Genomic DNA, 23,393 nt, shown 5'->3' with positions numbered 1-23,393 from the left:
ATGTGCTTGCTAAGCGTATCTTTCAGATACATAAACTGGCACTTCAAAAAAATGAAATACTGTGGCAGGAGCCGGCAAAGCAGGCGTCGCCATTGCCATCGCCGCCGTCTTTAGACACATTTCACTGGCTTTTGGGTTCGGTTCGGTTCAGTTCGGTTTGGTTTTTCTTCTTTTTTTTTTGTTGGAGATGTTTGTGGCACTCTGCTCGAGATGCACTCGATGGCAAACACCAGCCACCAGCAGCAGCAGAAGCAGCAGCAGCAGCAGCAGCAGCAGCCACACAAGACCAAATACCGAAACCGGCGACAACAGCAGCCTCATTGTTTGGCAGTTTTGTTGTTGTCTGCTTTTCAATTCCCATTCAATGCAGGCAGCGTTACTAAAACGAAAGTGAAGCAAAAGTATCTGTAAGATGCTCGTTTGCGCACTTCAACTGTGCGCTGTCTGTCCCCAGCCACCCTTTATTTTTATCTGCACGAGCATATGCACACCCACTGTAACAACCCGCACAAAGTCCAAAAAAGAAATAATAAAGAGAGGAAGGAATACAAATGATGGAAAGCAGCCATCGCACCATATTTCAGTCAATTAGAACTGTCATAATTCATTCTTCGGAGTTATTTAGTTGCCTTCACTCGCCCTCTCTCTCTCTCGGTCTCTCTCTCTCCCTCCCACTCAGACCCTCTCTGTTGCTCCACTCTGCGACCTCGTTGCGAACAGGCCAGAGTATCGCATGCTTTTTTCTATATCTGATAATTTATGGTTTCGCTTATGATGAGTTCCAGAAAATTAAACAATTTTCTTTATTTTTTTCCAGTTTCAAACAAAATTTTTGTAAATAGCTACACATAAATACGAGTGTGTGTGCGTGTGTGTGTGAGTTCGAATGCATCTGTGTCGCATCGTAAAATTTTGAATTATTTAATTTGTGGCCTCAAGTATGGCCGTAAGTATTTGTTACATAATTACAACATGAATTTCAACAAATCTGTTCGATATAACACGCAAATGATGCTATAAAAGAATTATTATGGCCCGGATATATGGATTAGAATCTTATGTCTATAAAGAAAGCCGAAGCAACACTTTCTTTGCTTCATAAACATTTAAATGGGGTGTATTTATCCATCTGTTGAAGCTTTCAAGGTCGCATAATATCTATTTTAAGCTTGAAGCAAGACCACGTATAACCCTAACATGGACTTATCAATATCGCAATAGCAATTGTCAGTACCATAAAATGTTTAGCATATATATAGCATATAAATATACATATATATCAAAATAAAAATGTTACCAAAAGTAAGGTAAGGTAAGCGATTCATTAATTTTTTTAATAGACTCAAACTTAGATTAATTTCTTTTCTCTTTTGAGCAAATATGTTTTTCATTCCTCTTTGTGTCGCATCCGTAAATGTCTTGCAGGCAGTAATTGTCACAGTTAAGAAGTGAAAAAATAAATGTGTATTAAATTTATCAAAAAATATTTTAGATCGCAAAACAAATAGAATTTACTTCGTACAATTTTCTTTCCTAAACATTTCTTATTCGTAAACATTTTGTATTCTTCTTCGCTTTACATCCGTAAGCGTTTTAGCTTTCTCCATATAATGAAGCTTATAAGAAAAGGGCTAAACGTTTTTTGAAAGTGTTTAATGAAAACAAGAAGTAGCTTAATTGTCACATTTCAGAAACTTTAAGTACTTTAATTCTCGAAAGCAATATCCTCCATGGGGTTTGCTAATTGAGCTAAAAATTATGTTGCAATTTACTGTTGGCACAAATGCGCGGCCATCAAAGTGCAACTAATTGTGTCGACTAATAAACCACGCCCACAGTTCGGCTAATTTCCAGCACACACAATTTTCACTTAAGTACACTTAACATAAATTAACTGGAAATCATAAAATTTCTTTAAAAATAATTTCAAATTGCATTACAGCAGCAACAGCAGCAGCCACGAGCAGGATGATGAGGGGGATGAGGATGAGGAGGAGCAGAGCCTGGGGCCAGGACATACACAAGTGGTAATTGCCATTAACGCGAAATAATTTTTTGAAAAGGCAATAAGAACGACAATTTCCAACACGCATGCACGTCCAGGACACAAATTGCAGGACAATCATCAGGAGCCTGCGTCGACGTTGGCAGCGACGGCGACAGCGACGTTGGCAGCGACAGCGACGTCTGCGAGTACCAGGCCCCACCATTAGCGAAATGGCGCAGGACGCATAAAATGCACTGCAAAAAGGACTAAAAAGGACATGCAAGGGACAGGGCGACGGGGCCCACTGAAATCCACTCAAATGAATTTGTATTCGTATTTGTATTTGTTTTTAGGAATAATTTTGCGCGCGTCGAGGCAATCAAAATTGTTGACCAAATGGCGATGGCGACGGAGTGGGAGACGAAATGGGAGTCAGAGTGGGAGTCCGAGTGGGAGTGGGTGGTGGAGCAGTTGGTGGACAATGGATTTTTATGTGGTAATCAACATTGGATTGTGTCGGATGTTTTGAGTGGTGATATGTGTGGTTGCAGTGTCGATATGGCGGTCTCTGCGATGGCTCCACCCGCGTCCAGGCAGCCACCGCGTTTATCCTGGCACTTTGCGTGGCTTTGGCAATTTTAGCAAAAATTTTACGAAATGTTTTTCAACGCCTCTTAATTGGCGGCATCAATTTTGCCTGCCCGAAAGACAGAGAGACAGAGGATGGAGACCACATTTATAAGGGCGGCTGCTGAAAAATGGGCGTGTGTGTGTGTGTGTGTTGGCCATATGGTTTTTGAGCTTATGACAAAGTTGTAATACGCCCTGAAATTGGCTTAATATGACTATAATGTAGCTGACATATTAAATAAATGCGCAAATAAACCAGTTAGCGGTTCGGCGGAGTTCTATGTACTAATTTGGAAGTATTTATCTCTGGTTCAGGGGCTATTTTTGAGTTTATGAGAATGTTTTAAAGATATTCTATGTGTGGAAATGTTATATGATATCTTAACTTCTTTTATTCGAATTAAGCTTAAGAAAATAACATGAAAAACAATATTAAACATTATTGAAGAAAAATCCAAAGATGTAGTTTCCAGAACAAATGGATTAGCTCAAGCTTTTTGCTGTCGGTCTTTGATTTTTCCGGTACATAATACCGAACAGCTTTATCTCTATGTCGTCACAGACGAAAACGCCAGAGGGCAAATGAAAGCAATGGAGGTGCATACAAATACATTGACATATACATATACATATATGTATGCAAGTGTATGTACAGACACATGCACGAAGAGGGGAGGTTATGAGCGGATGAATGAAACGTTCGGATTTTGGAGATTGGCCGACACTCTGAAATGAAGTTTGAAGTTGCAAGTCGGACGCTTGAAAGCTGAGAGCCAGCGGCGGCTGGCGGGCTGCAATGCCAAAAAGGGGCGGGGTGGCATTTGGCAGACATTTGGAGAGGCAGCGGCCAAGTGAAGCAGCAACAATGGCAACAGCGACGAGAAAAATATCGAAACAGCAACGATAACAACGAGCGACAGCAACAACAATTGAAAAGAAGGCAGCGACCAGCAAAAGCTCAAGTGGCATCAGAAAAACAAGAAGAAGTAGCAACAGCAACAGCAGAAGCAGCAAAAGCAGCGCAGCAGCAGCCAGCGAATCAACAGCAGCAGGAACAATGAGAGACGACGATGACGTTGAGCAGGAGGAGTAGCAGCAGCAACAGCGGCAGCAGCAGCAGCAGAAGACGAAAAAGTCAACGAAACGAGACAACGACAACAACTTCATGTGTATGGATTTTTTTTTTCATCCAACTGCGTCTTCTTTGTTCGTACTCGTTGATGCTGTCGCTGTTGTTGTTGTTGTTGCTGTGCACATTTTTTGATGGACAGAACAATGAGAAAAGGGGTGGAATCGGCAAACAACTCACAGCACTAATACCAACCAACGCACAATATTCACTCTATGCCAATGTGTGTGAGTGTGTGTGTCGATATGAATTTCGATTTGCATTTTACGAGCACTGAGCAATACGGCAACAGCAAAACAGAATCGACGAAAATGTCGACCGAGGGCAACATAAAAATTGATGGATTCTTCTTCAATGCGTCCACCACAATAACAACAAGAACAAGAACAACAACAACAGGAACAACAACAGAAACAACAATAACAGCAAAACGAGGATGGGCTCCAAACAGTGCGCACAGAGGTGGAGTGCAGCTTTTTTTGCAATACTCTCTAGCAGCACGGGTCATTATAATAGAAACACTTGTGTTTCATGTAGGCAAAAACTATTAAAATTAATTAAATTACATCACATCATTAACTTGCGTAATGCTTAAATTATTTAAACGAGAAGCACATTTAATCTATTTGATTATAATTTTAAAGAAATACATATAGTATTTCTTACTTGACCTTGAATTAAAGACCTACAAAAGTGCAGGTCGCGATGAGTTATAATATTAACCGTTATAAATATATAGGGTTTTAATATTTTTATTTGTTGAAGTTCGTTTAAAGCATGCGAGTTATATGCAATTATAATAATATATTTGATCAATTAATAATAAAACTAGAGCAAGTCTTTAAAAGGAATTATAATCATTTTAAGCAGATTTTCATACTTTATATGGGTCTGGCCTAAACTAGCACATAGGTTAAGTGACAGCTTGCAGGTGAACCTATTTATTTGTCACTAATTGTTTTCTGAGCAGCTCCCTGGTTGCTGCTGCTTCTTCTTTTGCTTTTTCAGCTTACTTTGTGCTCCTGTATTGGTGTATGTCGTTTTGTGCTTCTGTATGTGTTTGTGTGTGTGTGTGAGCGCTGTGAGTTTTGTTCAAGCGCATTGAGCTGTCAACTTCATGTCTCAGCAACATTTCGTTTTCGTTCGTCTTGTTGTTGTTGCTCCTGCTGCTGATGCTGCTGATGCTGCTGCTGCCGCTGCTTTGCTTTGTTGGTGATGGAATCTGGCAACACGAAGCAGCAGCCAGAGGAAGCAGCCAGCAGAGCGAATGCTGATGCTGGCTGGTAGTCAACTACCAATCAGGTCGGTTGCCGTCGCTGCTGCCCCTTGCCAAAGGATTTTACGTGCACTTCACACACACCGACACACACACACACATACACATGCAAACAAAATGGCAGACGTCTTGCTCAAGTGCCCGCTCTGCAACCTGTATCTGCATTTGTATCTGCATCTCTCTCTCTCTCGCTAACACACTCACACACACGAATCGCGCCGCTTAATTGAGTCACTTGAATATGCAATTTTTCAAATGCTGCACTTGGCCCAACTGCTTTGCCGCTAATGAAAAATCGACCACATCACAACATCGTTAAGAGCAGCAGGAGCATCCGCATCGGGGGCAGGGGTTGAAGGCAGCGCAGCGCAGCGCAACTGCCTACCCGGGTCATGATATGATTTAATTAGGAGTTTCCACGCGCAATCAATCTTGAGCCTTTTTAGGCAAGCAATCGGAACGCAGCACTTGAAAAAGTCACAAAGTTGAAGTTAATGAAGCATCAACGTGCACACGAGCAACAATATCGAGATAAGTTGTAGGAGAAATTTAAAGAGGATTTTGTTAATGTCGCCGTTATTTTCATAAGTATTGTTTTTGAGCCATGATTTCTTAAGAATTACTCGAGGAATAAAGAAGCTAGATACACTAAACTTAGTATGTATGTACTAGTAGAGTATACACAGATTAAGAGTATTTCACATTTGCATACCTGCCCCATTCCCTGAAAATTTGAAAAAAAATCGAATTTTTAAAATATTAATATGTACACATTCAGGCACAACATTAAAGAATTGAAATTTTCATAAGAATCAGACTATAAATATCGAAGATAATCTAGAATAACCCATCCACACTTGTGTGAAATAAGTACATGTCAGATATTCAAATAAACTCATGTCTTCATTTTAACTTCATCGAGAAATTAGCGCTTGTTCTTAATTGTTTTTAATTGAAAAAGCGATCCAGTTTTAATTTTGGGTATTTATCCGGCACCATTTCGGGTTCTGTGCCGCATAAACTGAACTAACTAACGCCTACTCCTGCGACTTTATACGGGTACCTGTTTCTGCTTCATGGAGTGGCACTCAACCAAAATTTCTCTACGTCTCGCTCCCTCGCGTTCATTTTCTCCTAGCTAACATCTGACATTTCAATTATTTGAAGGAGAGACGTAAAGACCCAAACACATGTTGGACCTTTGGTACGTCTTCGGCTGTGACGAAGACGTTGTGAGATTAATGCGCCAATTGTTCCCTTCATCATTTCCAATTTCCATTTCCCCACTTCAGAACCCGTGGACCAGACCAGACCATACCAGACCGCTCGAACAACCGGCCGCCCGCCCGCCCGCTCCGTTGAGCGTCCGATAATAATGCAATTACTATTTGAAAAATTATGTCTGACAGTTTTGAATTTGTCATGGTATTTATCAAAGTCGTCTCAGCCGGTCTGTTCCGTGCCATGTGCAGCCCGATGGAGGGGTAAGCCGGAGGAACCTGGAGCCGTGGCTGCCTCCATATGCTGGCATCGCAGCAACTCGCTGGGAAATAAAAAATTAACATGTCACTTTCATCGCAGGTAAATCAGTTTTTCTTTTATGGCTGAAGGATTTATCCATGCGCATCTTGGGCTTCGTCTTCGACTTCAAGGTTAAATCTGGCGGGGCACAAACTCTTGATATCAACGCTACAAAAGACTTATTAATAGCTCTATTAATTCAGCGATAAGAGCAACATCTTTTTCAGCTCTCTGTCGTGGCAGCTTTAATACAGTTGTGCTAAGGATTGGGACAGACGACGAAGCGGGTCATTTGTAAAGCTACAGCAGATGATATTTCGCCTTGGTCCTGATATCTTAGGAGCTGTAAGTGGTTGGGACTCGCATACCAAAATGGGAAGAATAACATAAAGGATGGACAACTCGTAATTTGGAAATAAGTTTAGCAAAATCATTATCATAAAGATATTTTGGGGATTATCGTTGAGAAATCAAGAACTCCACTTAACTGTATAATTTACTACAAATATTTATAAAGTAGCTCAAGTTTAAAATTTTGACGTGAAGATATACATTTTAATTAATAATCCGTATTTAATAATATTTAAGAACTTATCTTAACTTATATCTTGGCATATAAGTATAGACATAACATTATTGCGCGTGAAAAGTATGAATATATGTATATACCTATATATTGAATTAAATTTGCCGTAGTTCTTCCTTTCCTATATATGTTTAATCTTATATTAACTGGCAAATATAATTCAAAAAAGTAGTGTAAATATTTCTCCACTTTTGTTGCTTGCTTTTAGCACAAATTTTTATTATTCCTTATATGGTGTTTATTTTTTGAAAATTTTGAAAAGAGTTGATTATTTTGTTGTTGTCTTCTACAGAGGAAAGTAAGTTTCCTCTCGAAAATATTGATTGTGATTAGACTGACAAACATAAATAAAGAAAATACAGAGGTATTTAAGATCTCAAGGGTAACAGATTTGTTCTCTATAGAAATATTGCAAAATTCACCAAGCCAACAACTCGATTCGATTGTTCATAAGCCCAATGATAATATCTCGTATATTTATAAATAAATGTGCCTGATAATGAACATATGCAGTTAAATAAAAGTTAGCCATAATAATTTCTAACCCTAACTCCCAGTTGAGCCATGTAAATGACAGGCTGGCTAAAAACAAAAACAATAGCAAAAACAACAACAGCAGAAAAAATCTTAAATTTATTTACGCCATTTGAATGACGTGAAATATGAATATTTTTCCAAATGCACAACAGCAACAACACGAGCAACAACAACAACAACAATCGTGGAAAGCCCCACAACGTGTAACATCATCTAAAAACCTGTGACGCAATAAAATAGAATTAATGGAACCGGAATTATGCGACTGATGTGACCCGCCGCTGGTAATCTGAAGGAGGGTGAGGTGGGGGCGGGGTATGGGTCTAAACCGGGTAAAAGGACCCGGCGATATCATTGTTTGTGTTCGTGTCTGTCGCATCTAATATTAATAAATATCTTCAATCTGCTGTCGGAGAGTGCAAAATAGTTATTGCGCGATATGCAATTAAAATATAGCTAAAAACCAAATGAGAAAAAAGTCGTCGGGCTAGCGGGCGGGCGGGCGGTTGGTCGGGCGGGTGTACGGGTGGTGTGAGGGTGCGCAAATACCCCTGACAGGTAATAAAAGTAATTTATGCGCGCTAAGGGTTGTAAATGCGACGCCAGGACGACGGCAGGACATACCGACTGGCAGCTCGTTTATGCTGAATGACGTTGACACTGGCAGTGGCAGCAGCCGTCGCCGCGGCACTCGCTGTGCCACTCGCTGTGGCAGTTGCTGCGCCAGTTGCTGCTGCGGCTGTGGCAGTGGCAACAAAAGTCCAAATACACATGCACATTCTATAATTCATATTCGCTATCAAAGATCACAAATCAAATTATTATGCCATGTGATGGCCAAACACACACACACACACACACACACTCGCACACACACACACACACTTGCACACTCAGTAATGAGAGAGAAGACAGCGACACAGAGGACAACAACCACCAGCAAATGCGAAAAAAGAAACGCATTGAAATCAAGAGAAAAGATTCTGCGTAACAACGAAGCTCTATATACCCTAATTATGTTGATATAATTTTAAAAAACATTTTAATTTAAATTAGTAACCAATCTCATTGCATATTACTCCAGTTTAAAAAATAATTTTTGTCTCTTACAAATAACTAAATAATATAAATACATTTTAAAAACGTAATCAATAAAAGTTAAAATGTCAGGATCTGAAAAACGTAATAAAAGAGATGATTGGAAAATATGTTGGAAAAACTTCTTGTTAATAAACTAAATACTTTTAAAGTTAACTTCTTATTATTTACCATCCGATCGGCCTCAAACTCTTTATTTATATGTTCTCAATTGAAGAATATAGAAATAAATTTGAAAGATTCAGCTTTTGTTGTAGAAGCCATATTCTTAAAAGTACAAAATGCTGTCTTTATCATATGGAAATCTTGAAAAAAATACAGTGTTACTTTAGCTCAATTATATTCTTTTCTTACTTACAATTCTTCTATTTAAAAATATTATGAATAGTATTTCAATAAAATTGTAATTGAAATGAACTCAAAAACAAATTAACGACAGGATTTCTTAGCGCTTGTCCTTGATGCAGATAAAATCTTGTAGCTTGGCAGAATTGTTTGGCATGTTCCGATACCATAAAAACAAAACTCAAAAGAGCTTTATTCAATAATATTAGCTAAAATTTCATTAAATTATCTTTCAGCTTATATCAAATTGATTCGATTTTCAATATTTTTCTTTGTGTAGCAACAAGTGCGATGAACATTTCATGCTTTCGTATAGGTGAAATATATTTCAACTAACTTATTTAAATAAAGATTCAATACAAGCATGGTGCATGTTATAAAGAATCTATACGTATCTATATTTATTTATTATAATGAATTTATTTATATCTATTATAAATATGCTCCCAATAAATTAAAATTCATTTTAAAGTCTTATCAAGAAACAGCAGAGTAGCTAAGAAAGGGGCGGGATACCAACTTGACAACTGCTTAAATACCCTTCACAGTTGACGATGATGCGTGTGAGTGTGTATGTGTGTGTGTGTGCTCTAAATGCCAAATACTAAATGCTCATTTGCGCCCTATGCAGGCAGTTGGGCAAAAAGCCGTGTAAATTACGGGTACGAGTCGTAGACGGGGCCCGGGTCCGGGCCAAGGAACCCGTCAAGTTGCGCTGTCTGGCAACGCGGCAAAGGATACGATACAGTGTAGGATATTATTTTTATGATATCTGTGTCCAATCTCTTGATTTATTCGGCCGCACGAATCGGAATTATTTTATTCGTCGCCGACTGCAGCCGGCTGCCATTTTGTTTTGTTGGCCTATGTCCTTTTCGGCCGTGGCGGCGGCTCGTCCTTTTTGCGTTTAATTTCATACAATTGAGTGATTTATTCGTGTCACAAAATAAAAAAGAATTATGACTCGAATCCTCAAACTGAAATAAGGGTCGTTTTCTCGTTTGCTCGTTTTGTCGCTGCCAGTCAAGAAAATGCTCGGCAAGAGCCAGCGCTTTGGATGGTGGTTGGAAATGACTTTTTGTAGCTGTTGTTGGTCTTTCTTCTTTTTTTTTTTGGTGGCGAAAGTCGAACTCAGCCCGCACATCCTGCTGCCTCGACCTCGGCCGTTGCCCTGCCCCGGGCTAGAGGGCTCGCAGTTCTCTGCATTGGTTCGTCTTGACTGACTGACAGACTGTCAGGCAGTCGTTGTTTCTCGTACGCTTCGTCGTTTTCGTAGTCGTCGTCGTCGACGTCGGCCATGATGGAATGGAAATGCTGTCTTGGTATTTGTGTGTGCGAGAGTGTGTGTGTGTGTGCGTGTGTATTGGAGTGGGGTTGTTGGGATGGCTGTCCAATTTGATGGCTTCTCTTTCCCACTTGTGCAATTTGAAAGAAAACTCTGCTAAGTGCTTGACGTTTGCTTGTGTCTGTCTCTGTGTGTGTGTTTGTGTGTGTATGTGGGGGCAATTTTCCACGAGTTGATGCGGGTTTTTCATTAAAAAGTTTCTGCGTTAATTTTGACGAAAGAAAACGATTCTTGAACAATGCTTGCGGAAAGTGGTCAACGTGGGACTTTTCGATTATCTGCTTGAAGTGAATTGTAGAAATGGGAACATGGAAAATTGTATAGAACTCAGACTCGTACAAAATTTGTAAAGTTCTCTTAATACGCCGCGCAGATTTCTACACTAATAACAATTACTGGGAATGTTTTTAAAGTCAATGCGAATACTAAAAATGAGGGATAAATTTTCGAAAATAAATAAATAAATGAATTAATTTTTTGTGCAATCTGAGTTTTAATATTCAAAAGGTTTTTACGAAAAAATAACTAGATATAATATCAATTATCAGATCAGTTACTTTTATTTAATATAAAAACAACTTTTTTAATTTTAAAAAAATTGGTTTTTTACAAAAATGTTTATTTTTAATTATTACATTTTATTTTATTTATATTAATAAGAAAAACTGTATTAATTTCGTATAAAAATGGGTTTGATTCTATGTATTTCATAGATAAAAAACAAAATATCTTTAGGTATGTATTTCTTTAGTAAAATGAAATGAAATTTGCTATTTCAATATATACAGTTTTGTGCTATACCAGTTGTTTTTATACCCTGAACCTGAATGTATTTGTGGAAATGTATGTAACAGGCAGAAGGAAGCATCTCTGACATTATAAATTATATATCCCTGATCAGCAGCAATGGAGCCGATCTAGCCTTGTCCGTCGGTCTGTCTGTAATATATGTTTGAACGTGTCGATCTAAGAGCCTATACGAGCTAGAGACTTGATGTTGAACGTAGGTCTTCCTAGTGCCCGCTCAGTAAGCAGTTTGTTTACGATAATCGATAGCTTGCCCCGTTTCCAAGCAATCGATAAATAACGATATAAAAATCGTGTTTTTTGTAGCAAATTTCTTAGGTTTTAATGGCTACAGGTACAAAACTTGACGTGTAACTTCAAGTACATACAGATCAAGTGTCTTTCATTTTTAAATATCTAGGCACTTTTATTTATATAGGATACCCCTTTAACAATAGACAGGCAAGCTACATATTTAAACGCAGCATTAGTAAATTGCCGATTAACTTAATCGTTTTCAGAATCGAAATATTCCTTTGCTGATACATATTAGATTTCATTTTAAAATTTTCCCAACTATTTAAAATGCGCCCAGAGACCATGGCGTGGTCCGCCCCAGCATCCACTGATTAAAGACCTATAATTAAAGCGGCCAGCTCGGGCTGTCAGCGCCCAACTAGAAATACCAAAAATTATGACTAATAACTTAAAATTACAACAAATTAAATAGCAGATGCGACGAATTTATAAAACACGTCGGGTTGCGTCGCGTCGCTTCGCAGCGGCCAAATAGAAATTCTATGTGGAAATGAGAGCCATTAAAAAAAAGGCCGTCAAGGCAAAAGTCTCATGGCCAGAAAGCCATAAATTTGATAATTGACTTTCTACGTCGGAGCAAAAGGAAAAACCATGGCTTACATAATCGAAGAAACGCATAAATCTCCGAGGCATCGAGCAAGGAAAACCAGTCACTCACTTAGAGAGCAGGCGAGTGAGAAGGAGAAAGAGCACAGCGTGGAGTAGGAGAGGGCAGCGGAAATGTGCGTCATAAAAATATTGAAAATTTGGAAAATCAAATATAATAGATCGAAATGCGTTTCTGAAGTGCGACGACGCTGGGCGTTCGCTCAGATAAAAGGCGGCCAAGCCGGAGAGTTTTTCGTTTTCGTTCCAGTGCATTAGAGCTCGATGGCATTTCAATAGGCTGTCAAGGCCATAAATCTGATTAGCTCTCTCACTCGCTCGCTCGCTCGGTCGCTCACTTGCCTCATCATCAGCATCATCGTCATAATTTTCATATTTCCACATGGCGCACTGTTGCAGCTGCGCGCCTGCGCAAAAGTATCTGACGGATACTGCGCAATACCGCGATCCGTTTCGTTCTGCCAAATTAGCCGGCGAGTGTTCTGTCGCATTGCCGTGATTTATGTTGTCCTTGTGCTGTTGTCAATTGCTAAACGGTGACAGTGCCGTGTCCTGTGGCCCTTTCTATTTTCTACACTCTCTTGTTTTAGTGTTTTGTAAATTTGCCTAATTTACTGCAGCAGTTTGTTGCCTGCTGCTGCCTGCTGCGGCTGCGGCAGGGGGCTCGTGTGGGACACACAGACACACGCAGTCACTTTCTTTCTTATCTATCGCTCACGCACGTTAGAAAATTTCCACATTTCGAGAACGAAAATATATGGCCCGAAAATTATGAACTCCTTGCTTTATGTTCCATTTTCACTGGAACTTCAAGTCAATCCATCCGTTCGCCTGCAGTCGCTTGTAAATCACTCAATTTTTGACATTTTCTTTTCTATTTTATTTTTTTTTTAAATTGCGTGACATTGTTTTATGGTCTACGAGAGAGAGAGAGAGAGGGAGAGAGCGCGAGTGAGGGAGAGCTGATTAGTTGCAATGCGGGGTGTGTGTTAGTTTTTCGTCATGGAGGCCATTTCATTAGCTGAAACACATCCAGCGCCATGCTGTTTTCGGGAACGTTTCGTTTATTATCATCACAAGATCCCGAATCGATGGCTCCCAAAATTCACGTTGGCCCGGCCACAGAACCGCGCCGCTGGCACTTCGAGGTGGATTTCCACTGTCAAAACTTGATTAGTTGCTTTTGATTTTGTTTTTGTTCGCTCTTCTCCCCTCCAGTTGATTCGTTTCTTCACATACGAATCCGCCCATCATAAATCTAACGAAGGGGTTGCTTTTGTCTGACGTGAAAAGTATGCCCCTATCCCAGCCGCACACATATATTTTATATTCTGTCACTGTAGCACTCCTCGAACTTACTCAAAAAGGGATCAGACTTATTTTGGAGTAACAGCCTAAGCATGTGAAAGTTTACCAAATGCTTCAGTCAAAAGCTCAAGGCTTGGGATTATAAGTCTTATCTTTTAACTTGATTTGGATGTTTTGAATAAGATATACAGGTTTCGCGAATCACTCAGCTATGAGCTTGCTGTTTAATAAAGTTTATTTTATGATATAACACTCATTATCGAAGCATGCAAGAACGTAAGTCTTAGTTTAATTCACGAGAATCGCATAGTAAGGCGATATTTGGTGTAACGTTTTTTATGCTTTAATCTGCTGCCGAGCGCTTGGAGTTATTAAGAAAGTGTAATAAACTTGATCTGTCTGTAATTTGAGAGACCACACTTATATATATATATGGAACTTTATTCCATATAACCTTGGTCGCCTATTGGGAGCCAGCAGCTGCATTTTACAAGAAATGTGAGACGTCTATATTAAATTTAGACCAAGACTCTTTGCTAAGATTAACCAATTAGTCGCTTTAGCCAAGCACATTTACTAATATAGAAAAACTTCATCAGCTTATCTGGACTCGATTTCAAATAATCGCGTAGTAACAATCTTAAGTGTCTATTAAGGCGAAGCTTTCGCTGAACAAAAGAGCTGTCGAAACAATTTGTTGACTGATCCAAATAGAAAACATTTTGTATTTGTTAAACAAATGATATGCAAATTTCATTTATAAGCTCTGACGGCTTAGTCAAAAGTATAGTTTATACAAGACGTTAGGGTGGACTCAGAAACATTTATCGATAAACGCTAATCAGGAAAAGCTGACAAAAAGACGGAGAAGGCAATTAACTAAATCCATTGGAAAAGCGAAAAAGTGAAAGCAGGGAAATGGAAACCACCCCGAAATATACATTGGTGGTTTCTTTAGATTCTACTGCTTCTTCTTCTTTCTTTTTTTGTGGATGTCATTAAAATATAATTGCGACTATTTAATGCCATTAAAGTCAGTGCGGCGATTAATGACTAATGGAGTTTTGTCCAGCGGTTGGCAGCGGGGGCAGCAAAAACGGAACAGACGGTCAGCTCGGGGCCAGAGCTCGTGCCTGGGATTGATAGAATGATTTAATGTCGCCAATAAATGGACGGCAAAACGAAACGTGCGACTCATTCGAAATGCACGACCCGCATGGATGCCAACACACACACACACGCACACAAACAGAGGCAGGCAGAGACACAGATACGCCAAGATGGCCGACCATTTGGCTTGTTCATCGCATGCTCAAATGACATTTAATGTGTCAAATAAGGGTTACTCCCACCCCCCAAAAGGAGCGAAAGAAACCCCCTCCCTCCCCCCGCCGAGCACTGATAGCTCTGGTTCTCTGGCTGTCATCATCATCCACTTTCTCGGCTGGGCTGGCAACGTTTTATGTGAAATTGATATCCGTTCGAAGGCAGACATCATGAAATGTATCTGAAAAGGGAGTCCGAGCAGTGCACACACACACACACACACAGACACACGCACATTTCTCTTGGTATGCGTGTGCGTGTGCGTACATAAATCTGTCAGTTTGCTTTCTTTTTGTCACTGCGCCTGTCAATTCACACAGAAATTATGATCCTGAAAAGTAGATTATCCTTGATTTATCGCCGCATCATTCGAAAGTTGAAAGCGAGCAATGAAATTGCGTACCACACACACACACACACACACATATATATATATACATATATAGAGACTAACTGCGTGTATATCTTTGTATCTTTTGTTACCAGCATGTGTCGTCATTCGGTTCTGGGCCTGTCCCAGCGGCCAACATTGAATTCCATCTACGCACACACTTTATTTGTTGACATTTCTCTCGTCTTTCGCATTGGGCCCTTTCTTTGCTGTCGCTTTCTTCAATTTGGCTAATTTATGTTTGTCGCCTACCCTCATGGCTCTGTCCTCTGCCTGTCCTGGGCCTACGTCACCCGCTTTTAGAAGTCGCAGATAACGCAGCACGTCAAGTCATTGTCCGCGTTTGAGTGAAAGTATCTGACGGATATCTCTGCATCCGCACATGTGCAAGTGCTCATCAGTGCTCTTTCAAAGGATAACGCACATGAACACGCACACACACACATACACACACACGCACGCACGATAATAAATAAAATTAAATGTGCTTTTGTTTGAGCCAATTGAATTATGTGCGTGTGAATGCCTCGTTTCCATTCCCATTCCAAATCCCAATACCATTTCTTTTTTTTCCAGTTTTTTTCTCGCATTTTAAGGCAGGGTCTCAGAGGCAGACCTCGGCTCGTTCTGCAGCCAACTGTTGGCCAGTCAACTTTTATGGCCTCTACAAATTTGAACTGAAATTAAATGGCGACTGTCTCATCTTCAAGAGTTATCACTATAGCGTGTGTGACAATTTTTTGATGAAATCGTTTGTGGCGGGTTTTTTTCTACAATGAAACGAGCTGTCGTAGAGGATATTTATTCTTGAGGCGAAATAAGGGGGTAGGCTGGCTTCTTGATAATGCCAAAGGTATCTGCATGAATTTGTAAATGGTTTAAATGGTTTGTTCTTACAGAGTTTTTTTTTGTGTTCCAATAAATGTTGCTGGAATAAAATGTCATGCTTGAGCACTTTTTATAAGAAAGTACGGCACCACGAAGATTAAATACTCTTGTAGATATATAGCTTACGTTTTGGCAGATATGTAGGAGAATAATGAAGCTCGTATTGCTGGGTTTTTCTAAATACATTTTCGACCGATTCTATCTATATCTATATAACTAAATAATTTTATAACTATGTAACTATATATAACTATATCAAATAATATAACTTTTCAAATGAGAGATTTGTGCATTCAGAAAAAAAAACCAACGCTTGGACATACGGACTTGCTTATATCTACTCAGCTAATGCTACAGATGAAAATTGTAATGCCTCCTTCTAAGCGTTACAAATTGCATGAGATAAAGAATATGCTCTCTGCGAGGGTATACAAATATTTGAATTTTTTGATATTTTCTGTAGGAAGAACGTTCTTTAATTCATAATTTGAACTAAAATGTATTTATATGAGTATATATGTATAGTATGTATTATGTGTATTATGTTAAATTATATAAAAACAAAACATCAACTAAAAATTATACAAATTTGTTTGCTTTTAACATTAACTAGCTAGTTCATAACTATTTAATAATAATTAATGTCATGAACACAATGTGCATTAATGTTAGCATTAAATTCAAAATAAAACTTAGTTTTATAAGAGTTATTAAAATAGGATACATAAATTATTTCAAACTAATATTCTAAAATATGTAGTTTACAATATTTTATTATAAAGATCCTCTACTTTCAATAAAATAAAATCTATTTTACATAGTCGAAGGTCACAATAGCCAGTGCTATCAATCTTTAAGCTATTGCTAACCTATAGATTAATTATTTATGATTGTTACCTCGTTTTATGATAATAAATAAGTATATTTAAAAAAATCTCCATTTAATTTTATACTCTGAATATTCCATTTCTAGTCTTAAACTTGTTTTATTGTCTTTGTCAATTGTTTGACAGCCAACTGAGTGATACTCATATGGTATGGCCCCTCGTAACCCTTACCGGCAAAATCGCATTAAATTATAGCATTTAATAGCTTCCGGTTTTGAGACATTCGCAATTTTCAATCAACAACCTATTGAGCTCCGCGTTGTAGGAAAAAAAAGAGAGAAAAAAAAGGGAAAAAGCATAACGAAAATATATATTCGCATTTTGTAATAAATACGCTGTCAAGCCCGCATCGATTATGGACACTCACGGATGCACTCACACTCACACTCATACTCACAGTTGCAATGTGGCATTCATATTCAGGGCCGGCTTATGGCAGTGGCAGCGGCAGCGGCAGCTCCAATAATGTGAGTCAATAAATCGCCAATCAAGCAATCATACACAATTTATTTCCCGTCATAATTATCGACCGATGTGTGTGTGTGCAAGTGTGTGTGCGTGTGAGTGTGCGTGTGTGTGTGTGTTAGGATCTGTGAGGAGTTGCCAGAGTGCAGCGTGTGATTATGACGCTGCCGTTGGACGCCCTGCAGCGGGACTGACTGACTGCACGCTCAAGTCCAAGCTCCAAGTTTCATTTGCAACAGAAGACAAGCAGACAGAGGGGTACAGGGAGTAAAGGAGGATGGAGGGGGGGGGGGGGGTGTTCAGGGGGACAGTCGCCATCTGCGTCTTTGCAGTCGGCAATCTTCAGCCGCTGCTGGCGTTTGATTTGTGGCATAGACGGGCGAGGCAGTTGCTATTGCCCCAGCCCGACAACTGAGCGACTCGCCGAGTTGAGTGTCCAAGTCCGAGAATTATTTGATTCCGTTTTGGTTTTTTATCATTTTTATTGCCAACATTCTTTTGGTCAGGTCTCTTGCGCACTTCGGTCTGGAGTCTGGCTTATGGGGTCTTCATTTTGTTGCCTCGTGTTGTTCCATTTGACATTCCTCTGCTGCTGCTCCAATCGCAGCTCCCACCTCGCCATTATTTTAATCGATTTTCAGTCACAGCTCCCCAAACGCCTCCGCCTAATCCCAGCTCCGCTAGCAGCCTCATGATGGCTCTTAATGTTCTTCTTTTTTTTTTGGGGGGGCATGTTTTGTGTGGCTTTTTAATTTGAATTTCGTCTTCGAAATCTCGAAATCTCTGTGTGCCATTGTTTGCTTGTGATTTTCGCCTAGCTGCTCTTCGCTGCCCGCAGCATCCAGAGCATCATCCTCATCATCTTTGCGGCATTTGTCATTGGTCAATAAATTCGATTGATTTATGCAGTTCGCGGCAATTTAAATCCCAGACGCTTCGATCTTTTAGCTCTTACTGAAATTCGTTGCGCTCTCAAATTGAATTCTTACATTTTTTATTTATTCGAATTGAAACTTGAAATGTTTTCGTTGGCCTCAGACTGAGCCGCATGTTGAGATGATTTCAGTTGTTGTTATTGTTGTTTTTGTTGCTGTTTCTGTTAAGTTTTCTTGCTGCGGTTCACGGCTGGACGTCACGAGTTCAAGAGTTCAACGTCTTTATGAACGCATTTTCCATATTTATGGATTTGTTTTTTCTTTAACATTTTCATTTCAAATCTTTGAATATTGAATTTTTTATGAGTCGCTTCACTCAGTCACCAAATTGTAAAATATTTGACGAGCAATATTTTTTGTCTGCTCTCAACACTTGGTTTATTAAATTAATATTATTAGTTTCAAACTGGAGTTAGCGCAGCAGATGCGCTTCTTCTCCCCTTTGGCCCTACATTATGCTAAATGCTTTCCTGGATAACGTTGGGGGACTTTTATAACAAGTGAAAGATTTCAGATATATGTATTCTATATCAATTTGATATATCTCTCTATCTATCTATCTATGGAGCTTTAATACATGAATTTGTTGGCTTTAATAGGAATAAGCAACATTTAAATGTGTCTAGTTAATTTTTTTCAAGGCCTGAACTCCAAAAATGCATTGAATGTTAATTTTACCCATTTTCAGATTGAAATTATAAATAAATACAATAGAATGTTTATATATATTAATATATGAATATAAAATACTCGAAAATGCATATTCATTAAACAGAATATGGCGTCGATATGTGAATAATGAGGAATAAACAATTCTCAGGAAAAAGGATTACTTTCAACGCAATTATAATGCAGCTTATTGATGTCTTTCATTTAGTCAATTGAGTTGCCACTTAGCTGCTTCGTTTTGCTTGGCCCAAAGAAAAAAATAAAATAAAAAACAACAGCGAGAGCTGCCAAAGAAGCCTTCACGACTTCATTAATTGCGGTAATTTTTCACAGTGCTGCAAAATAAAATGGGGAGGGGAAAAAAACTACAGACTCAAGCGATTCGAAAAGCCAAACATTTTCTCCATTAAGAAGCGCACAATAAAAATAAATCAATCAATAACACGAAATTAAACATAAAAAATTCAAAATAAACAAGTTCGCGCTGAGCCACTGGCCACGGGGAGCTGCTCACATGTAGCGGCGAGTTATTGGCCGAATCAGAGTCAACGAAAAGAGAGATGGCCAGCTAGAGAGAGAGAGAGAGAGAGAGATAGAGAGAGAGAGGGGGAGAGTGTGTGAGTGTGTGAGAGCGAGAGAGGGAGAGGGCATGATGTGGCATAAACAGCGGGCTGCTGCAACGTCAGCTCATTGGATCCTAATTCCGAATAACGAATTTAACCAATTTACTCAAATGCTAATTTATGGCCGATTGATGCGCAGGTAGTCTCTCCGGCTGCAGTTCGAACTCCATGCCACATTGCAGTGGCATCCACTCGAGTCCACGCGGACACGCAATCAAAATGTGGCAGCATTCGGGATGCTGCTGTTGTTGTTGCTGTTGTTGTTGCTGCTGATGTTGCAGGGGCAGCTACGCTCGGCGGCAACACATCATTATCATCTGCGTCCGCGTCCGCGGTCGCGTCTTCGTTTTCATTTTCGTCTTCGTCTGGGTCTTCGTCGTCAACGTCAGTGGCAGCCATAAACATGGAAGCTGCACGCACACACACACACACACAGCTTAAGATACTTCAGCTACAGATACAGATACTTTTCAAAATGCTGGCCACTTGTTGTGCTGGGGCTACGTGACGTGGTTTGCCTCGCATGAATTACGACGAATCAACGCGCAGCAACAGCAACAACAACAAGAACAACTTGACAGTTGAGCAACTGCTGCCATCATTGCCACCTTCGCCGTGGCACAGGCACGCAGCAAGCGGCCGGCCAGCACAAGAAGCGCCAAAGATGCACAGTGGGAGGCAGTGCATCTCTCAGGGGCAGTCGCCAAGTCCTGGACTTGCGTTTGGCGTTGCACACATAAATTTGCAATCTCCGACAATGCCTTCTGCTTCTGCTCTGATTGCCCATGATGAGGATGATGCACGCGGAGTCGCCCTCGCGGTGTTTCACCCGACAGATACATTGCGAACATGCTAAACGAATATTTTCCACTGGCATCTATAAAGCTGTAGTTCTTTTCATCCTATTTTTATACCTTTTGATTTAATTTTTCATTTTGAAGAAGGTTTCTGCGAGGTCGGGCTGGAAATTGCTAGCCGGAATACATGAAGTGATCTTCTCAGATGTAATTGGTTAATACGAGGATAAGGCTGGTAAAGCAATTAATTCTCATGACTACAGCAAAGCTTTTTTTATAATGGTTAGATTTAAACTCTTAAATATTGAGATACATTTCGGATTTCTATATATCTAAATTATGATGCAGTGAAAGAAATCATCATTATTTCATACTTTATTTAACAAAATATAAAATAAATGCTTAAAATGGTCACAAATTAAGCATATTTAATATTATATAAAGCTAAACTTTATAATCAACCAGGCTTTGAGTGTATATACAATATTAAAGTCTAATTAATCTGCCGAGAGAAGCACGCGAGATGCAGATACAAATGTAGGCTGTGTGGGAGGCGTGGCCAGTGAAGCAACTGGAGCGCGTCATTTGGGCATTCATTCATTTATGCACTCACCGCCGAGCCGAGACTGTCAATTTATTATAGGAGCAGTCACAAAGCGATACCCTGCCCAGTGCCAGGCCAGTTAGTTACCGCTGCAAAGTTGGCCAGCAACTGCAGACAATGGCTATCGCGAAGCTGTCGAAGTGCCCCTGATCCATGTGCACTTGAAGCGGAAGGCACAGGCACGGCACGCCACGGCCGGAACGGGGCAGGGCAGACGGCTTGACACCGACAGGGACTGGAAGAGGGACAGATACAGGGACTGCGACTAAAGCTGAACTGAAACTGGCTGAAAAGGCAGCCGCGGCGAGTGTCAAAAACGCCACACGGCGACGGCAACGACGACGACGAAAAGTGGCACAGCCAACGGGCAGAGCGACAGCGAGCCAAAGCCTACAATGCAATTTTGCAGTCAACTGCAACTGCAACTGCAACTTGTGCAACGTGCAATGTGCAATGTGCAACAAGTTCCAGTTCCAGTTCCTGCGGCCGCTGCGCATTAATTGACAGCAACAAACATCGCGCGGGGGCAATGCCACCCACCCACACACACACACACACACACACACACACCATCGAACACACACACAATCTCGAGATTATTTCTGTGCGTTTCCCACAATTGATTCGGACAATGCGACCACAGCCTCAACTTTGGGCACGGGCTTTGGAATCGGTGCTGGGATTGGGTTTGGATTTGAGTCTGGAACCGCAGACAGCGGTGTCGTGGTGGAGGCATCTGCCTGCTCTGGCAAGGCTAAAGTGCAAATGGTTCTTGGGCTGCTTAATGTGAGCTGCGTGCGACTCCATAAATACTGTAATTGTGTGTGTGTGAGCAGACACCACACAAAAATGTCACATACGAAATGGGGCAGCAAAAGTAGGGTCGAATTTAAAAGAGAAATATATATTTTTCAAAACTTTGTATATTTTTGATTCGCCAGTTAATATTAAAATCAGGATCAAAAGTAGTCAAAAGCTATGCTATCTTAACCATGGAAACAGAGTCTACAAACAGATGTTTATTAAAGGAACTTAAGTAAAAAGTATCTCCGGAAAGAGAAAGAAAGAGAAGAATAAAATACAAGTCTTCATATAAGTTATGAAAGGAAAATAATTAATATTAATATTTAAATATTAAATGTTAAAAAATAATAAAATATAAAAGAAACATTTTTATTTTAGAAATACAAATAAGTAATATTTAATATTAACATTAATATTTTGCTTTTATACCCTCTCAAGTGCAAAATAAGCATAAGATAATTTAAAAGCGTAGTTTTCAGGTATAACATTTTTAAGATTTAATGTTAAAAAAATCCATTTTAAGAATTTTATTCTGCTTTCCTTCTCAATGACGTTATAACTCGTGTGACAATTTATATAATTCTTAACTCCCAAAATTTTAAAATATTTACTTCTATTTCGTTTAAGAGTGAATAGAGGTTATGATTGTGAACCCAATACTTAGCTTACTTTTGTGCACATTTCGAAAGAGTGAAATACCAGATTAAACTTTTTTCTTATAGTTAAAAATAGTGTGAGCAATATCATTAATGAGAATCATATTCATTGATGACAATTTTGTCGCCTGGCTCTTGTCTACATAATGAAATGCATTTTAAAAGATTTTTTTTCTGTTTGTGTGCGTTTTAAGCAACAGGTTGCCTTTGAGGCTGGGGCCGTTGTTTTTTAGTCGTTCTTGTTGTGGTTGTTGTTGTTGTTTGTGCATTTAAAATGCGCTACCTCTGATATTCCCTGCACACCCTCTCCCCGGAGCATGGAGCAGAGTCGAGCTCCTCTGGATCGCCGCCTTCTTGGACGCTTTGATTTTATGGCATTCGTTTGTCGTTGGAGGCAGTTTGATGCATGTAACTTGTCGTGCTAGAGATTTTTGAACATATTTAGCATTGGACGTGCTACATAATTCCCCAAAGTCATAAAATAAACAATAACAACAACAACAACAACAAAAATTTTTGACGTGTTGCGCATGTTGCAATGGACCAATGGACTAACTGGGCGTAGTATAGGGGAGTGGCCGTTAACTATATACATATATAATGTATATATGTTGTCGAAAATGTGAGAAAATGTTTTTATTAATTGTGTTTAAGTTTGGGTTTATGCAAAAACTGTTGAAAAAACCAAGCCCAAACGCTGTTGTTCAAAATTAGATTGATCGCAAAAGTCGAGAGAATTAGTCTAGAGCGCCCGCTAGGATAGATGATTCAAGAGCTGGCGCTCGGAAAACTGTGGGAATTTGTCAGCTACTCGTTATCAGCAAGCGATTAGCCAACACTTTGTCGAGTGCTCTACGCCCGGCTCCTGGCAGTCGA

The 23,393-nt window shown here is 39.7% G+C and overlaps 1 protein-coding gene across 3 annotated transcripts in view; it reads right to left on the bottom strand.

Moving 5' to 3' along the window:
* The window catches only part of LOC135428571 (zinc finger protein 814), a 240,866-nt gene that overhangs the window by 168,900 nt on the left and 48,573 nt on the right, over window positions 1-23,393 (bottom strand). The window lies entirely within an intron of this gene.

This window comes from Drosophila montana, unplaced genomic scaffold (assembly GCF_035044405.1).
Source record: "Drosophila montana isolate Dmon_TW-CO22-7 unplaced genomic scaffold, ASM3504440v1 contig_1408_1, whole genome shotgun sequence".
Classification (NCBI taxonomy): domain Eukaryota; kingdom Metazoa; phylum Arthropoda; class Insecta; order Diptera; family Drosophilidae; genus Drosophila; species Drosophila montana.
This window is presented reverse-complemented; position numbering and strand designations above follow the sequence as displayed.